The sequence below is a fragment of the Pteropus alecto genome, unplaced genomic scaffold (genome assembly GCF_000325575.1).
Source record: "Pteropus alecto unplaced genomic scaffold, ASM32557v1 scaffold251, whole genome shotgun sequence".
Lineage (NCBI taxonomy): Eukaryota > Metazoa > Chordata > Mammalia > Chiroptera > Pteropodidae > Pteropus > Pteropus alecto.
This window is the reverse complement of record NW_006431048.1, coordinates 997683-1009578: the sequence shown is the minus strand read 5'-3', so window position 1 is coordinate 1009578 and position 11896 is coordinate 997683. Positions and strand designations below refer to the sequence as shown.

The window sequence follows — 11896 nt, the reverse complement described above, 5'->3', positions numbered from 1 at the left end:
CCAGGCAGCAGATCTAGACTCTAAGAGCAGGTGGGCCAGCAGAAGCCCCACAGGGCCAGAGGGTAGGGGGGACGTCTTTAGAGATTCCAGGCGTGCATCAGTGGTAATGACCCAGGGTTAGAGCATATCCTCCCCAATACACTTAACCAGAAGAAAAGAAAGAAAACAATGAACTCAGTGAGCAAACTCCACCATAGAAGGAGGCTATGGATAGGACTCAAGTTCAGCACAGAAAAGGGAAGAATGTTCTTCCCCCAAGCCCCACCCCACCTCATGTCCTGAGGAATATGCTCCCACTGCACATATGATTTACCCTCTTTAAAGCTGTAAAGTATAACTGATAATCATGCTTCCTGTTAATACTTGTATTTCAGGTCCTACACACTCCATTGAGATGCAGTTGCTAGCAGTCTGCTAGACACAATCTCTAGCTGAGCTACTCATTTCACTCATCAACTCAGAAGAGTCCCATACGTGCCTCAGTGTACCTGTCACCAGAGGTTGGCCAGGGGGTACGATCCAAGTCCACTTGTTCACAAGGACCAGAACAACTCAAGCTATTACCAGCAAAATTATTTTTACAAGAATTTAATAGAAGAACACCAGGGTATCGCATGGTCCTCCATAAGGCAGGAAAAAAAGCCAGTCCTTACACCTGAAACAGGCCACTGGAACCAGAACCAGGAGACCAGGAATCCAGCCTAAGCTCCTCATTTCCCAGGATCTCGGGCTGTCTACTCTCTGCATGTTTCTGGGCCTCTGCTTCTCTAGTGTCTCCCTGAAGTAAAGCTTTCTCTTTTGTGTGTGCTTAGCTCCTTCACACAAGGTTAACATGCAGTTTCTCAGCTCAAAGTTTAGGAGAGATGGCTAGAGGCTCTGGAGCTAATTTCTAACTCAAGGAGTTTTGTTTTGTTTTGTTTAATCTTTTTAGTAGGACTTTCAATTTTTCATTAAAGTCTCTTTCTAACTTTTAAGATTTTTTTCACAATTTGTTTGTTTGTTTTATTATTATTTTTTTAATGGTGACATTGGTTAATGAAATCCCATAAGTTTCAGCTGTACACTTTAACAGTAAGGTATATATATATATGTGTTTACACTGTGTGTTCACTTCCCATAGTTAGATTTCTTTCTGTCACCACATATTTGACCCCCTTTATCCCATCTAAGTTTTCTTATCATTAGTATCTCGAGGTCCATCCATGTTGCTGCAAATGGCAGTATTTCATCTCTTCTTGTGGCTGAGTAATATACCATTGTATATATGTATCACAGCTTCTTTAGCCAATCATCTATTGTAGGACACTTCAGTTGCTTCCATGTCCTAGACACTGTGAATAATGTTGCTATAAACATCAGCGTGCGTGTATCTTTTTGTATATGTGTTTTCAAGTCTTTAGGGTAAATACCCAGTAGAGGGATTGCTGGATCATATGGTAGATCAATTCTTAGTTTTTTGCGGCATCTCCATACTGTTTTCCATAGTGGCTGTACCAATTTGCAGTCCCACGCAATGTATGCAATCCCACCAAGAGTGCACCAGGGTTCCATTTTCTCCACATCCTCTCTAGCATTTGTTATTACTTGTCCTGTTGATTATAGCTATTCTAACGGGTGTGAGATGGTATCTCATTGTGGTTTTGATTTACATTTCCCTAATAGCTAGTGATGTCGAGCATCTTTTCATATATTTCTTGGCCATTTGTATGTCCTCTAGGGAGAAGTGTCTGTTCAGGTCCTCGGCTCATAAAACTTTTAAGATTTTAAACCAAAGAAAAATTGAAAGAATAGCACATTAAACACTTGTGTATCTTTTAATTAGATTTACCAATTGTTATAACTCTGTGATGTTTGCTTGCTTTCTCTAATATATACACCTTTTTTCCTGAACCATTTGTAAAAAAAATAAATTGTACCTATCATGATATGTGATCCTCAATTTCTTCTTCATCTATGTCCTGAAAACAAGAACAATCCAGGAGACAAAATTGGCTTGACTCACACCCCAAATTGGCTCTCCCGGGGACAGGTATCCAGCTAGCTGTGATGTGGGGTCACCAGGCACAATACCAGCTCTGGGGTCCATCTCTTTGGGGGAGGAGTAGTACAGTTCTCAGGGGAGGACATGGCTGGGTGGGTATTCAAAACGATCCTCCTACATCCTGACTACTTTTATATCCTTTTCGGATTAAGGTGAGACATATATGAATAAAATATACCATATCATGACCCCTTGAGGTTGTATAAAAATAGCTGAAACTGCAAAAACTGAAATCCACAACTGCCAAAGGTCTACTACATTTTGCAGTCAATCTCCCCTTGCTAAATGTCTACAAAATGTTCTGCTCTTGACCACTTCCAGTGTTGGAATTCTGATACTGGAAGTTTTAGGAACAATCAAATACAGAATTCACTACCTTCGAAAACATAAAATAGTTAAATAAATAGCTAGTAGTAATTGAGTGCTCACTCTGTGCTGGATACTATGCTAGGTGTTTTACATCCGTTACTCAATCTCATTCCCGTAAAAGTCCTGTGTGATATTATTATTGTTGCTGTTGTTGTTATTGTTGCTGTTGTTATTATTCACATTTTACAGAAGAAACAAAGAAGCAAAGAACTTAGGTAACTAGTAAGTTGCAGGATTCTAATACCCCAGAACCTGTAGTTTTAACCACTACTCTATTCAAAATCATAACCATGCCCTGAATACTTATGGAAGCTATTCATTTCCCCCTCTGCCTATAGAGAAAGAAAACCAGAGCCTATTTTTAATAACAAAAGATGGAAACGTTCCTAATACTAAAAGCAGATAGTCTCAGACAACCCTTATCACTTTTACTGCAGGAAGTTCACTAGGGAACTATCATCACAGACTAAGTATTCTTGAGCCATTTAGCACTATCTCTGAACAGCCCCAAATACTTCAAGATCAACTAAAAGGTCACATGCCAGATAAAGGGAGGTTATCCTTTCCTTAAGAAGGTGTTGGTGTTGGAATGAAACCATTCTTTGTAATCACGGCCCTGCCTCAGCCAACAACATGTCAATGGGAGTCTATGAAGTGCTTAGCCAGATTTCAGATGATGCATTCCCCCACACTAACTGCGTGTTCTGAGGGGCCTTTCATAAGGACATTCTGGGTTAAGCAGTGCCCATGGAGTATACTTCTAATTACTCTCCTCCTTGCAGAGTCCCCAAATTGTGACTCTTGTGATATATTTAATCTACAGACAAATTGATAAATACACTAGACTCCTGCCTCTGAACCTGATTGGGATACAAGGGTTGAATATTACCTCCCACTGAGCCCATCAGGATGCTTTGGCTGGTTTAGGGATTACTCTCAACATCACAGCCCCTTCTGGCTGCCTCATCAAGAGAACCCTTGCTCCAGACCATCCTGTGTTCATCCTGCAGTGAGGCTGTATGTGCCAAGGACACCAGTTATGTTATAAGAGACTGTCACTCTCTTTCCTGCTACCCATCTCATAGGAGATGAAATAGTTTCAACATATCGAGCTTTTCCCAAAACTCCTTATGATTCAACTGTGCAGATAATTTTCAAAACTTTGTTAAGCCTACTTGTGGTTTTTTTTTCAAAGAAGTAGAATATGTTCTGAAACTTCCTTTTTGCAGTGTAAGGTACTACTTCCTGTTATTGGCCTAAACTATACTCTTTCAAGTTTCTTTGGATGTCTTCTAGTAGAACGATTCTCATTTTAGTTGCTGAATTCCTTTGTAAAGGGAATATTTACCCCTGTGGTTAGCTAGCTTCTTTCCGGCTGCTTGGAAAAATACCCCTATTAGTGAAAAAATGTGTTTATTGCAAGGATTTAAAATGTGAGCCAGGAGGCATTATCTCCATGTTGGCCATAGACTTCCAAGATTGAGCAGACCTGGCTTCAAGAGATCTGAAACCATAACTCAACATTGTTCTCATTCAGTCTGAACCCTAGTCACCCACTTTCCCTTTCGTCAGCTAGCATTTATTCTTCCAAAGACAGTGGATTGGATCAGTTTGTCACCCGCCCCCCCACTCTACTACAGAGCTCCCCTTATTCGTCAGACTCAGTGACTCTTGGTCTTAATTATGTCCAACCATACATCTTAGCTTTTGACTCCAGGAGAAATCCCTTGTTCCATCGTTAAGGGCCAGGATAGCAGGATAAACACATGTCATCCTAGGGACATGACAAACATTTGAGACTTCATGGTGTATCTCCCAATTTATATTTACTAAGTTCTGTTTTATCACTCAAAGTTTTCTTCAATGCAGGAAATGCTATGGCTACTGGTAAATTGTAGGAATTAAAGAGTTAACACATAAGGCCTGAGAGCGCCATCCTTAGAAACCCTAATACAAGGTTGGTCCATGACTGGCATCAGGAAACTTGAATTTCAGGATTCCCACCATTCCCAGAAATGATGAGAATGGCTTATAGTGCCTAAACTGTGCAAACGGTATGGCTTATGCTGAACACTTGCTTTCCTTTTAAAAGTCCGGAATTCTGGTATGCACTGGACAGAGACTGTCAAGATGACCAGTCCCTAGTAAAACCCCTGGGCACACAGTCCCTAATGAGCTTCCCTGGTAGACAACATTTCACTCATGTCTCGATTTGTGGCTAGAGGAGTTAAATGCATCCACTGGGAGAGGACTCTTGGAAGCTTGTACCTGGTTTCCTCTGGTCTTTGCCCCATGTGCCTTTTCCTTTTGCTGATTTTGCATTGTATCCTCTCACTGTAATAAATTATCATTGTGAGCACAGTTACGTGACCACTCACATGAATCCTTGTGAATCATGGAAACTGGGAGTGAGTGGTCTTGGGGACCTCCAATACACAGTCAGTTGGGTCCATATATTTTCATTCACATTGGAGTAGCACCATTCCTTACATTGAAAAAAGAAATTATAAGTCTATTCCTTGCAAAGATATTACATCCCCCACCCTCATACATCCATTACAGCTATTTAAGGCAGTAACTTGAAAGAGTCAACTTTCTTTAACTGGGAGTGAGTGGTCTTGGGGACCCCCAATACACAGTCAGTTGGGTCCATATATTTTCATTCACATTGGAGTAGCACCATTCCTTACATTGAAAAAAGAAATTATAAGTCTATTCCTTGCAAAGATATTACATCCCCCACCCTCATACATCCATTACAGCTATTTAAGGTAGTAACTTGAAAGAGTCAGCTTTCTCTGTCCAGTGCATACCAGAATTCTGGACTTTTAAAAGGAAAGTAAGTAGCCATAAGTGACTAAAAATTTGATGAGGGCAAAGAGGAGCCGTCAGGGGGACAGACCCAACTGGAGGGGGCTTCCAAGCAGCATCTCTGGTAGGCTCACTCTCAGCGGTATTACCAGGTTAATGTTTACCATGAAAAGTCAGTAGAAATGAGCATTTTCTGCCACTTTCACACATTCTTAATGAGCCAAATTCTTCTACTGCGTGACCTTCGTGTGCAGGTCAGTTCCTTTAACAAGCTGCATTTATTCACTTCCATTTTTAGATTTTGCCGGCGCATTAAACATAATACCTGAGCATCTGAAAGAAGCCCTGTCATTGCTCAAAAGAGTCTGGTTTACTCCTGGGGAGCAGCCAGTCCCTGAGAGAATCTCGGTCAGTGAGGTTTTATGATAAATGTCAGTGATTATGCTGATAACAGAGCGTTCTACCAAAAGTAGGCAGGGGAAGGCATTTTCTTTTCAGTGGGGAAAAAAAGCATTACCTGCTTTCTGCAAAGCCCAAGGCTGGTGCGTTAGCATCCTGCTTCTTCTCCCAAGTGTAGGAGCTGGGAGAGAAGAGAGAAAGACAAAGGAAGGGTACTGGGGGGAGGGAAACTAAGAGGGAAGGGGAGGTTAAGAGGTTGAAATGAAGAGGCCAGAGAGGGAGGAAAGGCTCTCTTCAGTGTTGGGCTCTGGCCATGAAAATCCCTATCCCCAGGGTCTTCTCAGGGGAACCCCTACCTAACCAATGTCCTATGTCCCTGGGACAATTCTATTCTTCTGGTGTCCCAAGGTGGGAAAGAGCCCAGGAATCTGGCCAACTTCCTTGCAGTTTTAGTTTGCCCAGTGTTCCTTATTTGGAAAAACCTCCTCTCAATATCGTGTGGTTCGTGAAGCTGTTCGTGAAGCAGCATGCTGCCTGCTATGGGGAAGGTGGTATATGACCCAGCCAACCACTGGACTTTTGCTTTGGCAATATGTTTTTTCTGGCCAGACGGGGAGGGCACATGACACAAAAAGGACTAATCAGAATTCTTCCCTGGGATGGATATATGGACCTTGGGAAAATAAACGCTCTCTTCTTGCTGGGGTTCCAAAGCTAGCAGGAAGCAATTTGAGGACTTGTACTAGCCATCTCCTCAGACATAGAGAGAACCTAAAGCTGCAGGATAAGCTGAGAGTCTGATGAAAGAGAGACAGTGAAATCAAAAACTTACGGCATTGCGTCCTATATTCGTCATTTCCTGGGGCTCCCATAAAATATTAATGTAAAATTTAGTATAATTAAAATATATTAATGGCTTACAATAACAGGAATTTCTTCTCTCCCAGTTCTGGAGGTCGGAAGACTAATCAAGGTGTCAGTAGGACAGTGCTCCCTATGGAGGCTCTGGGGGAGGATCTGTTCCTTGCCTCTTCCAGCTTCTGGTGACTGCCAGCATTCCAGGCTGCTCCTTGGCTTGTGGCCACAGCACTCCAATCTCTGCCTCCAAGTTCATGTGCTTTCTCAGGGTGTGTCTCTTCTCCTCTGTGTCTATTATCCTTCTGCCTTTCTTATTCAAAGATGCGTTTAGGGCTCACCTGGTTAATCCAGGATAAGCTCCTCCTCTCAAGATCCTTAACTTAATCACGTCTTTGTCATGTAATAGCATGTTCACTCATTTACATATAAAGTAGCATTTGTAGGTTCCAGAGATTAGGAAGTGATTAAATCTTGGTGGGGATGGAGGGAACACTTTTTTTTTAGCCTACCATAATCTCATTCAAGTCTTTGAGACCTTAGTTGTGTAGCTCTTCCTTCAACTCCATGTACTCTAACTAGCCAATAAGTTTCCTCTTGGCTTAAGCTAGTATGAATCGAGTTTAGTCACTTGTATTAAAGGTGTCTTTAAATAATACACATCCCCAGGTCTCTAGCAGGCTGGGAAATGGAGGAGGCAGCTTGGTGCAGTGGATAGAACATCTGTTTTTCTGCAAGTGTTTGAGAAAATAATTTCCTTTTCCCAGCTTTGATGATTCATAGCTCTTACAAATATTAGGCTTAAAAGATTGTTGTATTTATTTATGCTATTTTATTGTTTTAAACACTCTGTAATTATATTTATGGCTTGATGATCAGTTGGAATTTTTTTCAATTGTGACCAAAAAACCCAATCTAAGATGCTTTAACAAAAACAAGCAGGAAACAAAGCTAAAAAGTCTGGGGCTAATCAGGTCCAGCTCAGTTTGAGGCTCTGATGATAAAATTGGGCTCCACCTCTTGGCTCAGCCTCTGCAGAGCTGGTAGTATCTCAGGCCCCAGGAGGTGCCCCCTGCAGCTTCAGACTCACATTATCTTGTACTCAAGCCAGTGGAAGGAGGGTTGGTTTTCCTGATGGGTAGAACAAAAATCTTGGAATTGGATCTCATTGGCCCTATTGTCCTGACTTGTCAGATGCCTACTCCTGAACTGTGTCCAGGGGAATAAAATGCAGTGATTGGCTTACCCTAGATCATTGCTTTACTTCTAGAGTGAAGTAGAGCACACAGATAAAGAGTGAAAGAGGAATCGTATTCTAGAGGGAAAGTGGATATGGTTACCAGAAGCAAGGTGAAAGCATGCTGGCTGCAAAAGGAATAGATATGTACTGAATATCAAGAGGATTTCATGATATGAAATTCCTTTATTTATTCAAATTAATTGGCCTGCCAAGCTTGTGATAAGTAGATTATCATAAATCATAGTTCCATGAATATAATATGAAATTTTATACTACTAATTTACAGAATGTTCAGAAATTAATTGAGGGGATTGTGTGGAGTTAGCACAGGGCAGGACAGGCATACGTTGAAATCATATGTCGCTCATAGTATGCTCAGGTTTCAGAAGAGGCTTACCTCCAGTGTCCTACGTTGTGGCAAAAAAAGTCTGGTTGGACCCCCAAGAGACCAATGAAATTGCTAATGTGAATTCCCATCAGCAGATATGGAAGCTGATCAAAGATAGACTCATCATCCAAGAGTCTGTGACTGTCCGTTTCCAAGCTCAATGCCAGAAAAACACCTTGGCTCGCAGGAAGGGCAGGCATAGGGGCATAGGTAAGCGACAGGGCACTGCCAGTCCTTGAATGCCTGAGAAGGTAACCTGGATGAGGAGGGAGAGAATTCTTCACTGACTGCTCAGAAGATACGGCGAATCTAAGATTGATAGCCTCATGCATCACAGCCCACACCTGAAAGTGAAGGGCAACGTGTTCAAGAACAAGCGGATTCTCATGGAACACATCCACAAGTTGAAGGCAAACGAGGCTCGCAAGAAACTTCTGGCTGACCAGGCTGAGGCCTGCAGGTCTAAGATCAAGGAAGCACACAAGCACCGTGGAGAGTGGCTCCAGGCCAAGGAGGAAATCGTCAAGACTGAGCACGGAAAAAGAGACCAAGAAACAAAGCTCCACCTCTCTTACCTGTGCATAGTGGCCTTGGCGATTACATAGATCAATCATTCAATAAAATAGACTTCCTCCGCCTAAATAAATAAATATGTTGCTCTGTGTAAGTCAATAAACACACGAATGAATATTTAATAAATACTTTATTTCTCCGAGTTGCTGATGAAAGCTTCCTATCACAGGTGCTCTCAATGATTAAACAAAATGACACAATGAATGTGATTAATGTCACGATAATATTAACAATATTATCAATATTGTTAATGATTAACAATAATAAATATTGTACTCAATTCTAGAACTGTTCTTTTGACCTAAATGTGAAATTTTCTTTTCTGTAGTGGTGGTCTTCAGACTGTATGGTGGCATAACCCCACCAGCAACGATGGACTAATATATTATGCACGTTATAAAACATACACAAAATATAAAGTAACAAGATAAAGATAAAATAAGCAACAACTAAAAACACTTCAGTTTACTTGTTAATGGTCAAAAACCTTTTGCTCTCAAGGGAAAAATAATAAACTTAGTGAACATAATATTTTTATTTCATTTAGAAATATTTGCTTAACGTTTTATGATAGAGTTGAAGATCTGATTCTCAGTCGAGTTTTTTTTTATATTCACTTTTATGACTACAGAAGAGAAAAAGATAACTCACTGTTATAGACTGCATTGTGTTTACCCAAAATTCATGTTGAAGTCCTAACCCCCAATATAGCTGTATTTGGAAACAGGGCCTTTCATGAAGTAATTAAGGTTAAATGAGGTGAGAAGGATGGAGTACTGTGATTGGACTGTGTCCCTATAAAAAGAGGAAGAGGGATGCACGCACACAGAGAAAAGGTCATGTGAGGACTCAATGAGGAGGGGGTTGTCTGCAATCCAAGGACAGACATCTCAACCAACCCTGCTAGCACCTTGACTTTGGACTTGCAGCCCCTAGAACTGTGCAAAAATATGGTCGGTATGTAAGCCAACCAGTCTGGTATTTTGTATGGCAGCCCTCGCTGACTAATACATCCAAATATATGTAGATCTAGATGGAAGATGTGCAGTATAGGCTCACTCATAAAATTACAGCATTCATTTTTCAGTTCTGTAAACCAATCATGCAAAAGTTTCAGTCAAAATTTGGCTACTAAATTTCCGTCTGCTCCAGAAATTATTTGTTCTTCAAAAGAATTGAAACTTGTTACATTTTTATATTTTTCATAAATAAGTAAATAAACCACTAGAACTCTTTGTTGGAAGGCTTTTAAGTAGGTTAGAAAATTTTGTCGAAATTTTTTAAATGTGCATATATGAGTTTTTATGGGTGCCACACCTTTATTGTTTTAAACAACAAAATCATCTAATGCTGAACATTTCCAAGGATCCAATTTCAAAATATTTTCTTCACGGCACACTTTTTTAAAAGCTATTATTTTCTGATTCATTATTAGCATCACAAACTTTCACTGAAGTGGTAGATCGTGTGTGGATTATTTTTTTTAACTAATAGGTAGCAGTCTACTTGTTATCATATAAAAAGATAGCAAATTTGGAACTGCCATCTTTATGTCAAAGAAAAATTTGTGTTTTCAAGTTCGACATTTGCTGCCTCTGTCTCAAGATCATTTGTAAGCCTCAATGTGCTATAGTGTATTTTCATAGTCACTTCCCATATCATAACTATTACAAATATTCTGCTACATGTCCATTTATAAAATTAACCACATCAGTGACTTTCTATAAAATGCTCTGGCTTCAGTGTCTTCGCTGCAGTAGCTCATTTGTGAATGGTGCAGCCAAGAGTTCCATGTGTGAGGGTGACTGTGCAACTTTACCCTGAATATTTCCAATCCACTTAAAACAGCCATTCCTTTGTGGCTTCACTACACAATTCTTCCAGAAAATGTTACTTTATTTAAAGAAGGAATTTATTATTAAGAATGTATCTTTTCCAATATAGCTTTCCTTAGTTGCTCACAAATAAAGCAGTTCTTGGTTTATTTCATTATTGAAACAGGTTCTAGCCACTATAATAAACCAAGAAATATTTGAAACATCTATATTTTTGTTCTCTGTATAGCCCATCTGCATTGTGTAATTTGCTCTAATACCTGTTTTTCCTGTTAATCTTCAGATATATTTTAAATTTTTTTTGCCAATTTCAATGGTGTATGCTGACTAAAGAATACATTTTAGCTTGTCATGGTGTTGTTTTCCATGTACTGCTCCTTCTATTCCTGATTAGAGCAGGAAGACAATTGTTTCTCCAAAAGGTATATCTTTTGCCATTAAGTAAGAAACCTAAAAAGAAGTCTCTAAACATTTAATATTAAATCGAGTGAAATTTTCTAAAGTACTGAATTGACTATTGCATATTTTCAAGCATTGCGTCCCCCCGCCACCCCACCAAAAAAAGTAGGTATTTGTCTTTACATTTTGGATGCCTGGTTTCTAAAGTTCTTGCTAAATTCTAAGTATTTTTAACGGATATCTCAAAGCATATTTAAGATGAAGATATCACTAATAATAATAAATGCAAATCTCTATTTCAAATAGCCTTATTGTTAGTTTTGAATTTTTTGACTGACTTACTGTCACATCTGATTGAGTCATTGTTTTTGCCTTGCTAATGTGGCAGGCAGCCAGTTCTTTGCAGAAGCAGGAAACATGTCAGCTCTGCCCTTTTCTTAATTAATAGGAAAAAAGTTTTATCCTCAATTTTTGGTTTTGTAGCTGAAATATTTTTCATCTAGTTTAGTTAAAACTAGATAGTATAATATGTAAATCAAATTTGGTGGGCACCCTGTGGTATATCACAATATGTTAAAGGGAACTAGCTGCTGTCAGCCCCTCTGTGTGGGAGAACACCCACTCTCTCTCCTCATGCTACCTGGCAATGGGCTGTAACTCATGACTGTCTGACATAGCAGACCAAATATAGGCACCAGAGTCTACCTACATATTTGCAAAGTCAATTTCTGTTTTTAGGTTAAAAATAAGTAAAAACACATAATATTCTTTTCTCATGCCCTCTGAGAACCCTGCACCCCACTTTGGAGAACACTGGTTTCACAGCATAGGCTGATGATTCGTTGCTGCAGTGAACATTGTTTGGCTAGTTCCAGCATTCACTAGCAGCTTTCTTTTGGGTAGATCCTCAGCCCTGCCCCCGGGCAGTGACTGGCATGGAGATGTAGATATCAAAAAAGCCCAATTTAGTCTTAAAAAAAAAAGCG

The 11896-nt window shown here is 40.0% G+C and overlaps 1 pseudogene; it reads left to right on the top strand.

Annotated features, from left to right (window-relative positions):
• Window positions 1–8086: 8086 nt before the first annotated feature.
• LOC102894962 lies at window positions 8087–8775 on the top strand (annotated as a pseudogene).
• The last annotated feature ends 3121 nt before the right edge of the window (window positions 8776–11896 follow it).